This window comes from Schistocerca serialis, chromosome 1 (genome assembly GCF_023864345.2).
Source record: "Schistocerca serialis cubense isolate TAMUIC-IGC-003099 chromosome 1, iqSchSeri2.2, whole genome shotgun sequence".
NCBI classification, from domain to species: domain Eukaryota; kingdom Metazoa; phylum Arthropoda; class Insecta; order Orthoptera; family Acrididae; genus Schistocerca; species Schistocerca serialis.
Genome location: NC_064638.1, coordinates 519,198,166 through 519,211,544, shown reverse-complemented (window position 1 = coordinate 519,211,544; position 13,379 = coordinate 519,198,166). Strand labels below are relative to the sequence as shown.

General features: G+C 41.0%; 1 protein-coding gene and 2 non-coding genes across 3 annotated transcripts in view; 1 reads left to right on the top strand and 2 right to left on the bottom strand.

Annotated features, from left to right (window-relative positions):
- The window catches only part of LOC126474350 (ubiquitin-like modifier-activating enzyme 5), a 146,398-nt gene that overhangs the window by 42,978 nt on the left and 90,041 nt on the right, over positions 1-13,379 (bottom strand). The window lies entirely within an intron of this gene.
- On the bottom strand, positions 5,315-5,389 carry Trnat-ugu (transfer RNA threonine (anticodon UGU)). Its single transcript has one exon. It is a non-coding gene; the product is annotated as a tRNA-Thr (tRNA).
- Trnat-ugu (transfer RNA threonine (anticodon UGU)) lies at positions 9,207-9,281 on the top strand. The gene has a single exon. It is a non-coding gene; the product is annotated as a tRNA-Thr (tRNA).

Genomic DNA, 13,379 nt, shown 5'->3' with positions numbered 1-13,379 from the left:
TGGTTGGTTGCATGTTCCATAGAACATCTGAACAATTTAGAGCTTTTTTTTTTTTTTGTTTTTTTTTTTTACTGGCTATCAGTTTTTAAGCAGAAATTCTTCAAGGGAAAAAAAAGAAGTTGACCAGTAGAAATGATTTTAAATTAGATTTAAAACATGCTTCACTACCTGTCAGACGTTTTATGTTATTGGGCAACTGATCAAATACTTCTGTTGCTGCATATTGAACTCCTTTCTGAGCCATTGACAGGTCATTTTTCCCCCTCTAGTGTTGTAGGTATTTACATCACTGTTTTTCTCAAATTGTGATGGATTACTTACGATGAATTTCATCAGCAAATATGTGTGTTGTGACAGTGCAGTTGAAATGCCTAGCTCATTGAAGACATATCTATATGACATCCATGAGTGAACACCACATATTATTACTGCTCACTTTTGCGCAATCAATACTTTCTCTCTTGGAGATGAGTTAGCTCACAAAATCATTTCGTATGTCACTATTGCGAGGAAATATGCCAGGAGGTTATGTTTGTTTCCAAGACTAGCAATTATATGAAGAGCAAAAGTGGCTAAACTTAATTGTTTGAAAAGCTCAGCAATATGCTTCTTCCGGTTCAAGTTTTCATCAATATGTACACCCAAAAATTTGGAGCATTCTACACTATTTACTGACTCCTGCTCGTGTTTTCCATCAATTGTTGTTATGAGTATTTATTGTACAGCAACGAATGTAGTGTGTTTTTTTCAAAATTTAAGGAGAGTCCATTTTTAGATGGCCGCTTTATAATTCTTTGGAAAATATTGTTTACCAGCTCTTCTGTTGCTTTGTCTCTAAATAGAATTCATTATAAAACTAGCATAATCTGCAAAAAGTACCAAGTTTGCATGTTGAATGTTAATTGGACGAATCCTGTAGGACTTCCTTTGTTATTTTTTTCCCCCCAGTCACTAAAATATTCTACCTTCCCAACATCATCTGAATTATTCAGCACAACCTTTTGCATTCTGTTTGTTGAGTATGATTCAGACCAACTGTGTGAAAAGCCATCAATTCCATAAGACTTGAGTTCTTTTTCTAAGAGAGTATTATGATCTACACAATCAAAAGCCTTGGAAAGATCATAAAATATATCAACTAGCAATATGTTAGTATTTAAGGCTTGTACTGTGTGACGAGGGAATATACAAATGGTATTCTAAGTCAAGCAATCCTTCTGGAATCCAAACTGTGATATCCTACGTAAATTGTTTCCACTTAATTGTGTGACTACTTTTGAGTATATTACTTTTTCAAATATTTTGGAAAAAGATATCAGGAAGGAAATTAAATGATAATTGTTTAAGTCTGTCTCTTCACCCTTCTTATGAAGAGGTTTAATAATTGCACGTCTTAAGCCGTCTGGAAAAATTCCCTGTGCCAGTGATGCATTGCACATACCACTAGCAACATTGAAACTTCCTGGCAGATTAAAATTGTGTAACGGACCGAGACTCGAAATTGGGACTTTTGCCTTTCGCGGGCAAGTGCTCTACCAACTGAGCTACCCAAGCACGACTCAAGCCCCGTCCTCACAGCTTTACTTCCGCCAGTACCTCGTCTCCTACCTTCCAAACTTTACAGGAGCTCTCCTGCAAAACTTGCTAGTTCTGCACATTACTTATTAAGCTGGAACAACTTTTCTGAATTCTGTTTGAAATTCCATTAACATCACATGAGCTTTTGTTTTTTAGAGTTTCTGTAATTGTATTAATTTCAGCGAAGGATTTGGCGCTACTTCTAGTTACTTAAAGTTTTGTGGAATGTCATTTTTAATACATTCTCTTGTTTCTTCAACAGAATCATTTAATCTTATATTCACTGCTGTGTTTAGAAAGTGATTGTTAAAAGTACTTGCAACTTTTGAGTTATCAGTGACAGTACTGTCATACTGAGATTGTCAAACGGGTAACAGGACAACCAGTCAGTGTGCAATTATTATTTTTTTATCTGCATTATTTAGAAATGTTATCAATCAGTGTACTACTATTTTGACAATATTATGAAAAGGATGGCTTGCTACTCATCATATAGTGGAGATGTTGGGCCACAGATAGCACAACAAAAATACTGTCGCAGAAATAAGCTTTCAGACACACACAAGCAAAAGCAACTCACATATACATGACCACAGTCTCTGGCTGCCAGAGACTGAGTTCGTGTATGTGTATGTTTTGTCTAATTTGCATGAAGGCCTTTTTGTCAGAAGCTTACTTGTTTGACAGATTTTTTTGTTGTGCCTACCTGTGACGTAAAATCTCCACTACATGATGAATAGCAATCTATACTTTTCATAATATTGTCATTATTTCATTGTTCGTACTAATATTCTACCGCACATGAGTTTGAAAACTACCTACCTACTTCAGCTGAAACACCCAAATAATAATTCTAGTTCATTTTTCCTGTCCGTATCTTTTAAAGTTCTCCATCCACATGGTTGCATCATGTTCAGAGAGGCACAGAACATCAATAACTTCAGAATTTTCCACATTTTCCAGGCATACAGTAAGCTTATCTATTTTGTTTTTCACTCTCTAATGTTCTGATGAAACATATTAACTTTATTTTTCTGGAAACTGTTACGCATATTAAGGTCCTGTACTGCTCTAATTTGATTCAATACTCTCTATCTGTAACCTGACACTATCATAAAAAATATGCCCCTTTCACTGTAGTAATCATACGTATTTGGTCTTGTTTGCTTGTGACTCCCTTATACTTTCTGCAAGGTGCTCAGGTAATCTTTCCTTCCCCCTCCTATTTGGGTGCAGCCCATGTTTAAGAACATCCCCATCTCCTAGCCACAGCAACAGGCACAGAACAGATAAGACACTTTGTTTCAGTCAAAAGTAATTCGCTCAGCTCTTTCTTCACACAGCTGACAGCTGTGTTAACTCAGGACTGGTCACGTTGATGCAAAACCTCCACAAACCCCACGAGTGTGTGCTGTTTCTGCTCCAGCTCACCTTTAATGCTATATTCTAAGTTTCTAGTCATGCTGTACCCTCAACATCAAAATCTCTGTACAAAGCCCCTTTGTTCTCTGTCTCCTGGCTTAGCTTGGAGCTAGGTTTCACAATGCTTGCGACCTGGTATTCTACAACTAGCATTTCCTGTAGCAGTTAGTCTACATCTCTCCTGTGACTATCCCAAGTAGCAAGATTCTCTTCTTTCTACGTGACTTTTTTACTGACCTAGCCTTAAAGTCATTCTTGCAAGTCTGCTGCACCCTATTAAGCTTAAAAACTGTTGTGGTTCTTCCCCCATTTCAGGTAAGGAGTCAAACTGATTGTTAGCTGGAATTTGAAACATAATTTCTGATGTTTTCTCCTTTTGTCTATTACTTGTCACCTTCTCCCAGCTCCCACAGTCTCTTTCCCCCTTCACTCTATCTAATTCAAAATATGCTATTTCTAATTGTGCCTAGAGGGCACATATCTTTCTTCCTTGTTCCACGATTTTCTTGTCTCAACTATATAATGTACAACTCCATGCAAGGGCCTCATCTGACATTTTGCTAGTGAAACCCCAACCCAGAGCCCACACGTTTCTACCATAACAATTAACCTAAGGCAGCATTCACATTTGTCATGCATGATGCTACTCTTACAGTAAACCAAATAGCACTATAAACTTAAACTGTAGTAAAGTAATAACCAGTAAAAACTTATATTTTGGTGAGCTTTGGAGCTACTTCTAGGTGTCGGGCAGAAATAGAATAACATGTTCAAAGTTCATTGAACATAAGTAGTACCAGACATGAAATGAATGAAAACTATAGAAGCACAATATTTTCTAACACTGTCAAATGGATGCTATCAGGAAATTATTTAAAACACTGTAATGGATCCATGAAAAAATGTGACAATTATCCAGCAAGCAGAAGTTAACACTTTCTTGTAAACACAGCATCAATTTTCATTTAACATAGATTTTAGTTAATGGAAGAAATGAAATGAAAAAAAGCATGGTATTTCTAACAACAGTATTAAACAGACAGAAGTTGGAAATCATGGAGAGCACCACACTGTATTTTTAAAAAACTCATAACACTATGCCATTGCTGTCAACTGCCAACTGCTGGTGGCAACAATACCTCAAACTCGAATGGCCGTCAAGTTTAACTGAGTCTGGGTAAGAGATACATGTATGTCATTCCATGCTACTTCATCTCTGTGCTAGAGTTGATTGTAGTGGCGAGCAAGTGGTGGCGAGAGGAGGGAGGTGTGTCAACAGTGGTGTATCCAACAACAGTAGTAGGCAAAGGAGAGGCACTGTGTTATATCTTGAGATGAGTCCCAGTTCTGTGTGCAGTATCATGAGGGAGGTGTCAGTGTGCAGAGGCTCCAAGGAGAAATGTCAGACTGCATTAGCTGTCACACAGGCCCAACATTTCGTGTGATGGCACCATTGGGTACATAACACAGTTACCTCTGGTTTGCACAGCTGGTAATCTGGACAGCAGACATTACATTTCTGATGTGTTAAGGTTAGTGACTGTGCCCTATCTTTGAGGTGTCCATGAAATCGGCTTTCAACGAGATAACACAAAACGGCACATTGACTGTGCTGCTTTGAATTACATCAACTCTTGCCCTGATCAGCTTCTTTTCTAAATCTCTCGCCAGTTGAAAGCAGATGGTCATGGGTTGCCAAGGGATTACAATGCCACCACTTGCTAGCCGCTAGGATGAATTATGGCATAGAGATGAAGTAGCATGGTGTGTGACATGGCTGTATGGTCCTGCATGGTCAAGTGAATAATGTCTGTCCTCTTGGTACACAAAATTCTGCCTCAGCTTCAACTTCTTCACTGTCTTCTTTTGCAGTACTGATCATTTCTATGAACCCTAACATCAAATTCAGACTAATTCAGCTTTTACTTGAGATATCTTTCTGAGCATGTCTGAAAGATCTACGGTATTAGTTTTGAGCAGTATGTTGTACATAACAATTATGGAGCTGATTAATTTGAAATTCTAACTTTGCTGCTTAAGAATTGACCACATTTCCTGTTTCAGAGTGTTCTCAATATGAATAAATTTGTTATAACACATCACAAAGCTTTCCTAAGTTGAAATGAAGTCCTTGTAATGCTTCAAACCTGCTCTCCCATTGGGTAGTACGACAATGACTTTAACAGACAATCCAGATAGTATTAATAAGTATTTGGCAATGTGGGTTGTTTCTAGGAATGAAATGATAATTAAATAGACACCCCAGCTGCAAGCAGGCGTTGATACACTTCATAGGGGACATGTTGAAAATGTGTGCCCCGACCGGGACTCGAACCCGGGATCTCCTGCTTACATGGCAGGCGCTCTATCCATCTGAGACACCGCGGGCACAGAGGATAGTGCGTCTGCAGGGACTTATCCCTTGCACGCTCCCCACGAGATCCACATTCCCAACATGTCCACAACACTACATTCGTAGTGCGCCTAATAGATGTTTGCCCATCATACTCATTACTCGTGGCAGATTAATCTACCAAGTCCCGTACGAGTTCGGGCATAGCGTGTGCGTTCGCACAAGAAGGTCAAAGGCCGGAAACCCATATTTTTTAACTATATATATGACGGTAGTATCTGTTCCCGAAAGAACAGTTACCGTGGATGACCATGCAGCTTAGCTAGAAATGTCCCCAATGAAGTGTATCAACGCCTGCTTGCAGCTAGGGTGTCTATTTAATTATAATTTCATTTCTAGCAAAGCTGCATGGTCATCCACGGTAACTGTTCTTTCGGGAACAGATACTACCGTCATATATATGTTGTTGTTGTTGTGGTCTTCAGTCCTGAGACTGGTTTGATGCAGCTCTCCATGCTACTCTATCCTGTGCAAGCTTTTTCATCTCCCAGTACCTACTGCAACCTACATCCTTCTGAATCTGCTTAGTGTATTCATCTCTTGGTCTCCCTCTACGATTTTTACCCTCCACGCTGCCCTCCAATACTAAATTGGTGATCCCTTGATGCCTCAGAACATGTCCTACCAACCGATCCCTTCTTCTGGTCAAGTTGTGCCACAAACTTCTCTTCTCCCCAATCCTATTCAAAACTTCCTCATTAGTTATGTGATCTACCCATCTAATCTTCAGCATTCTTCTGTAGCACCACATTTCGAAAGCTTCTATTCTCTTCTTGTCCAAACTATTTATCGTCCATGTTTCACTTCCATACATGGCTACACTCCATACGAATACTTTCAGAAATGACTTCCTGACACTTAAATCTATACTCGATGTTAACAAATTTCTCTTCTTCAGAAACGCTTTCCTTGCCATTGCCAGCCTACATTTTATATCCTCTCTACTTCGACCATCATCAGTTATTTTGCTCCCCAAATAGCAAAACTCCTTTACTACTTTAAGTGCCTCATTTCCTAATCTAATTCCCTCAGCATCACCCAACTTAATTAGACTACATTCCATTATCCTTGTTTTGCTTTTGTTGATGTTCATCTTATATCCTCCTTTACTGCTTGCTCAATATACAGATTGAACAACATCGGGGAGAGGCTACAACCCTGTCTTACTCCCTTCCCAACCACTGCTTCCCTTTCATGTCCCTCGACTCTTATAGCTGCCATCTGGTTTCTGTACAAATTGTAAATAGCCTTTCGCTCCCTGTATTTTACCCCTGCCACCTTTAGAATTTGAAAGAGAGTATTCCAGTCAACATTGTCAAAAGCTTTCTCTAAGTCTACAAATGCTAGAAAGGTAGGTTTGCCTTTCCTTAATCTTTCTTCTAAGATAAGTCGTAAGGTCAGTATTGCCTCACGTGTTCCAGTGTTTCTACGGAATCCAAACTGATCTTCCCCGAGGTTGGCTTCTACTAGTTTTTCCATTCGTCTGTAAAGAATTCGTGTTAGTATTTTGCAGCTGTGACTTATTAAACGGATAGTTCGGTAATTTTCACATGTGTCAACACCTGCTTTCTTTGGGATTGGAATTATTATATTCTTCTTGAAGTCTGAGGGTATTTCGCCTGTTTCATACATCTTGCTCACCAGATGGTAGAGTTTTGTCAGGACTGGCTCTCCCACGGCCGTCAGTAGTTCCAATGGAATATTGTCTACTCCGGGGGCCTTGTTTCGACTCAGGTCTTTCAGTGCTCTGTCAAACTCTTCACGCAGTATCATATCTCCCATTTCATCTTCATCTACATCCTCTTCCATTTCCATAATATTGTCCTCAAGTACATCGCCCTTGTATAGACCCTCTATATACTCCTTCCACCTTTCTGCTTTCCCTTCTTTGCTTAGAACTGGGTTTCCACCTGAGCTCTTGATATTCAAACAAGTCGTTCTCTTATCTCCAAAGGTCTCTTTAATTTTCCTGTAGGCGGTATCTATCTTACCCCTAGTGAGATAGGCCTCTACATCCTTACATTTGTCCTCTAGCCATCCCTGCTTAGCCATTTTGCACTTCCTGTCGATCTCATTTTTTAGACGTTTGTATTCCTTTTTGCCTGTTTCACTTACTGCATTTTTATATTTTCTCCTTTCATCAATTAAATTCAATATTTCTTCTGTTACCCAAGGATTTCTACTAGCCCTCGTCTTTTTACCTACTTGATCCTCTGCTGCCTTCACTACTTCATCCCTCAAAGCTACCCATTCTTCTTCTACTGTATTTATTTCCCCCATTCCTGTCAATTGCTCCCTTATGCTCTCCCTGAATCTCTGTACAACCTCTGGTTCTTTTAGTTTATCCAGGTCCCATCTCCTTAAATTCCCACCTTTTTGCAGTTTCTTCAGTTTTAATCTACAGGTCATAACCAATAGATTGTGGTCAGAGTCCACATCTGCCCCTGGAAATGTCTTACAATTTAAAACCTGGTTCCTAAATCTCTGTCTTACCATTATATAATCTATCTGATACCTTTTAGTATCTCCAGGGTTCTTCCATGTATACAACCTTCTTTCATGATTCTTAAACCAAGTGTTAGTTATGATTATGTTGTGCTCTGCGCAAAATTCTACCAGTCGGCTTCCTCTTTCATTTCTGTCCCCCAATCCATATTCACCTACTATGTTTCCTTCTCTCCCTTTTCCTACACTCGAATTCCAGTCACCCATGACTATTAAATTTTCGTCTCCCTTCACAATCTGAATAATTTCTTTTATTTCATCATACATTTCTTCAATTTCTTCGTCATCTGCAGAGCTAGTTGGCATATAAACTTGTACTACTGTAGTAGGTGTGGGCTTCGTATCTATCTTGGCCACAATAATGCGTTCACTATGCTGTTTGTAGTAGCTTACCCGCATTCCTATTTTCCTATTCATTATTAAACCTACTCCTGCATACCCCTATTTGATTTTGTGTTTATAACCCTGTAGTCACCTGACCAGAAGTCTTGTTCCTCCTGCCACCGAACTTCACTAATTCCCACTATATCTAACTTCAACCTATCCATTTCCCTTTTTAAATTTTCTAACCTACCTGCCCGATTAAGGGATCTGACATTCCACGCTCCGATCCGTAGAACGCCAGTTTTCCTTCTCCTGATAACGACATCCTCTTGAGTAGTCCCCGCCCGGAGATCCGAATGGGGGACTATTTTACCTCCGGAATATTTTACCCAAGAGGACGCCATCATCATGTAATCATACAGTAAAGCTGCATGCCCTCGGGAAAAATTACGGCTGTAGTTTCCCCTTGCTTTCAGCCGTTCGCAGTACCAGCACAGCAAGGCTGTTTTGGTTATTGTTACAAGGCCAGATCAGTCAATCATCCAGACTGTTGCCCTTGCAACTACTGAAAAGGCTGCTGCCCCTCTTCAGGAACCACACGTTTGTCTGGCCTCTCAACAGATACCCCTCCGTTGTGGTTGCACCTACGGTACGGCTATCTGTATCGCTGAGGCACGCAAGCCTCCCCACCAACGGCAAGGTCCATGGTTCATGGGGGGGGGGGGGGGGGGTCATATATATAGTTAAAACATATGGGTTCCCGGCCTTTGACCTTCTTGTGCGAACGCACAAGCTATGCCCGACCTCGTACGGGACTTGGTAGATTAATCTGCCACGAGTAATGAGTATGATGGGCAAACATCTATTAGGCGCACTATGAATGTAGTGTTGTGGACATGTTGGGAATGTAGATCTCGCGGGGAGTGTGCAAGGGATAAGTCCCTGCAGACGCACTATCCTCTGTGCCCGCGGTGGCTCAGATGGATAGAGCGTCTGCCATGTAAGCAGGAGATCCCGGGTTCGAGTCCCGGTCGGGGCACACATTTTCAACATGTCCCCAATGAAGTGTATCAACGCCTGCTTGCAGCTAGGGTGTCTATTTAATTATCATTTCATTTCTAGCAAAGCTGCATGGTCATCCACAGTAACTGTTCTTTCGGGAACAGATACTACCATCATATATATTGTTTCTAGGACTTCTTGCACCTTCATTCACTTGTCAACTGAGACTGTGTGCTGCACATGGGATGTCAAAGGTACAAGAGTATTCTTTTCTAAGGTCTATATTTTTGCCTCTCATATCCGCACCATTATCATTGGGATTTTATCACACATATCTTGCAAATCAGTGTTGCACGATGATATAAAAATGTAGTACAAAGTAATTAGCTCCTAACCACTGGTATCTGTGATACGAAAAAAGCTCAAAAATGTTCCTTTACTTTAATTTTTTTCTGTATAGGGATAAAGAAACACGAATGTAACAATTACTGAAACCTGTTCTGTGTGTACCAAGCCAGAAGTGCAGTTTAAAATAATAGAAAAGTATTTTGATTATTTTAAGTTAAAAGTAATAGTTTTTTCATTCTTTACCCCAAGAACTAAGCAATTTCATTTTGGAATTTGTGAGCAAGATAATGAGTCGTCTGAGACTGAGCATTTTGGATGCAAGCGATGTGATCTTTTCACATTGTTTATATATGAAATACAATAAATAATACAGTAGGTTTGTACAATAAATTAGTAATTAGCTTAGTGCTAAATTACCTATTTCTTTTGTGTTCTGGTGACCCATGTGGTGAATGCATCATACAATATGGAATGAGTCAGTTTTAAACATTTAGTTGTTGTTACGTAAATTTGTGGCCACTCCTTCCATTCACCTCCACTTGTAGCAGCAGATGCCATGCTCCGCTGACTGAAAACCAGCAATCGCATCTCCTCAGTATCCTCGTTGGTCATTTCTGCCGCAGGTAGATCTTCGACTGCCATGCTTTCTGGGAGTCATGAATGCTGAAGCATCACTCAATCAGTCTCTGCTCTCATTTCAAGTAGGTAACATTTCCCGGCCATGCTCTCGCAACTCGTTCCGTGCAATGCCATGTGGCTCACACGATTAGCTGCCACATCTTGCCAGAGCTTGCACTAGCAGCAAGATTTCACATCCACGTCCTGTTCTGTGTTTGCCTGCATTCCACTTAGCGAAAGACCTATCTACAGGCATCACTCCAGCAAAAGCCCTGTGTTAATGTAACCCATCTCAGCGCTTGTCTTCTTGCACCATCAGATGAGATCATACAAAATACTGTAAACCATATAATAGTTCACCCTCCTCAAAGACTCTGCCACGAGCGAGAACCCCACTTGCTTACAAGTTTGTAACCATTAAATTTTGCTGTAGTACTTAATTTTTAGCAATAAATGCCTAAAAACAAGCTCATGTGTCTCTTTCAGTATGCTTCATTATTTTTTGTTTGTCCTTATTAATTAGTATGCCTCTATAAACACGTTTGCTTTTAGGAGTACAGAAGGAAACTTTTAAATCATTTATTCACTGGTGACCCCCTCTAAACCAAAGTGCCAAGTCTCATAATCAGAAAGCACTGGTTCTTCCTTTTTATTATTCCAATTGACACACCTCACATGGATGCAAATTCAGTTTCCGTTAGGTTGGCTAGACTTATCCTGCTCACACCCCCCACTCACCGCCTGCCTCCTCCCACACCATCCTGTACTCACAGCCCCCACCCTCGTTACGCACCGCCACTCCCTCCCCACACTCTTCCATGCAAGCCCTCCCAATGTGCACACCACCATGCGCCTCCTGCACCCTGTGCCACTCCCCACCCATCCTCGCTGCCCACTAAGTGGGTGCCACGCACTATCAAATGCTCTGGTACCGCACACTTTTACAAGTCACGTTTTACTGTGCAGTGCACTGAACCCTCCTTCCCTCAGCAACAAACAGCAAAGATTGTATTTCTTCATCCACAGTGTTCGTGTACTGCTTACCTTCTTCTCCACAATATTGTTTGCCAGTACCAACCCACATGATGCAACACACTGCTCACACTGCTAACTCACAATATTGCTGCCCACTCCTGTAGTGGTCATGCCCAATGTGCTCTCCAACCAGCAACCTCCCATACCCATCCCACCCCCGCACCTACAAGCGCTTCGGAGGTGTCAGAACATCGCACACAACTGTCAGCACTACAGAACTGCTTGACTCAGCTGAACAACAGTGCAATGTGCCCAACACAAGCCATCTCTGCAGACACTTCCCTCAGTCATGTGGCTGCCCACTTGCTCCCCTTCAACTTGTGAAACCCATGCCTGTCGGGTACTTCTATTGCAGCAGTTTTTGCAGGGTGCTCTATAATGAGTGATGCAATGAAATTCAGAATGGTTTTCAGTCACCTCAACCCGACTACCACCGCCCAAGTTCATTACAGCCACCTCCTTCCAGCAGTGACACTAAACTGAAAGAGTGCATCGTATCCAGTTTTGCACCGTCGGAGTTGCAAATGGCACATGATTTGTTATCATCCAAGGGTGTGGGAGGGAAGTGGTGGTGCATAGCAAGGGTGGGCACCGTGAGTGGAGGATGGTGTGGGAGAGGCAAGTGGTGAGTGGGGATGTGAGCAGGATGCATCCAGCTGACCTAAAGGAAACTGACCATGCGAAATGTGCCATTTGTGGTGACATGCACCCATCCCTGTTGCTACATCACATCCAAGCACTCGCCAAACCACACATCCTCTACAAAGACCTGCTCCTAAATTGTTGGCTCATGCACCTTCCTGCCCCCATACAGGCTGCTCTGGCCTAACATGGTCCCTTATCATTACAGGGTGTATACGGGGACAAGGAAAAAAAATCCTAGATCTCCCGGTTAAAAGTACACTTTCTCCTGTTTAAGTGACAGTAAACTTTCCCTCAGAACTGTAAAACTTATCAATCTTTTGAATGGTTTAGGTTTAATAGACTGACGTAGAACTTCCAGGCACTTAAGAAAGCTAACACACCACAGGGGAAAAAAAAAGCGTGTTATGGAACGAGCTATGATGTGCAGCAACATGTATGCTGCCAACTTTCGTATTACGGAAGTATATATTCAAGTTCCACCAATCACAGCACGTTAGTGAAATTGAGATTGTGATGCTTTTATAAGCCAGTCATAGCTCATGTCACGTGATCTCGACAGCCGATGACAGCAGATCTTCAGAGCACGTGATGTAGTCAGCCAATAGTAACATCACTGTTAAAAAGCGTGAACACAAAAATAGGAAAAATTAATGGTTTAAATTAATGTATGTCGTGTAGCTACAAGAAAAGCTAAGCTTTCACGTATAGTATTTGTCTTTTTTGCGTGTGTTACACTTTAAGATACATCATGCAAATGTCAGCAAAATTTTAAATAATGGCATAAATGTCTGGTCTTCAAAGTGTTAAGCTTTAATTGAGACTCAAAATCTCTGTCATTTAAAAAATTCAAAGAAAATTCTTGTACTTAACAAATTCACCTTGCATAAAATTAAATTTACTTCGAAAGTAACGCTTTTCAAACCTCCATTCGCAATATTTTCCCACGACCTGTTAGAATTCATTTCACCAATTACCAAACAACACCAGAAAGCAGGTGTTACTACCCATGCGCAAATACAACCACGTAGGAAGCCCATATGTTCGTATGTACGAGGATTGGAACTTTAGTAGTGGCAACTATTTATTTACAGCTCGTACAAAATAGATACATGTTTCAAAGTTTTACTGACCTTCAAAGTAGTCACCAGCATTGTGTATAACCAGTTGCCAGCAATGTGGAAGTCGTAGGAGACTCTTAGCAGTGCCAGTCGTGGTCACAGTTCGAGCGGCGTGGTCTATTGCCTGACGAATTTTTAACAGTTCTGAAGTGAATGCCGTGAAGTGCTTCCTTCAGTTTAGAAATCAAGCTGAAGTTACAAGGGCTTAAGTCAGGGGAGTGCAGTAGGTGGTGTACCACTTAGCAGCCCCGTCAGCCAAACAATCAGTAACAGGTTGCAACGTACATGCTTGAGCGTTCTCCTGCAAAATGATGGTCAGATTCTGCAGAAAGTGTCATCACTTCTGTCTCTACGCTGTTCATTTTTGGAAC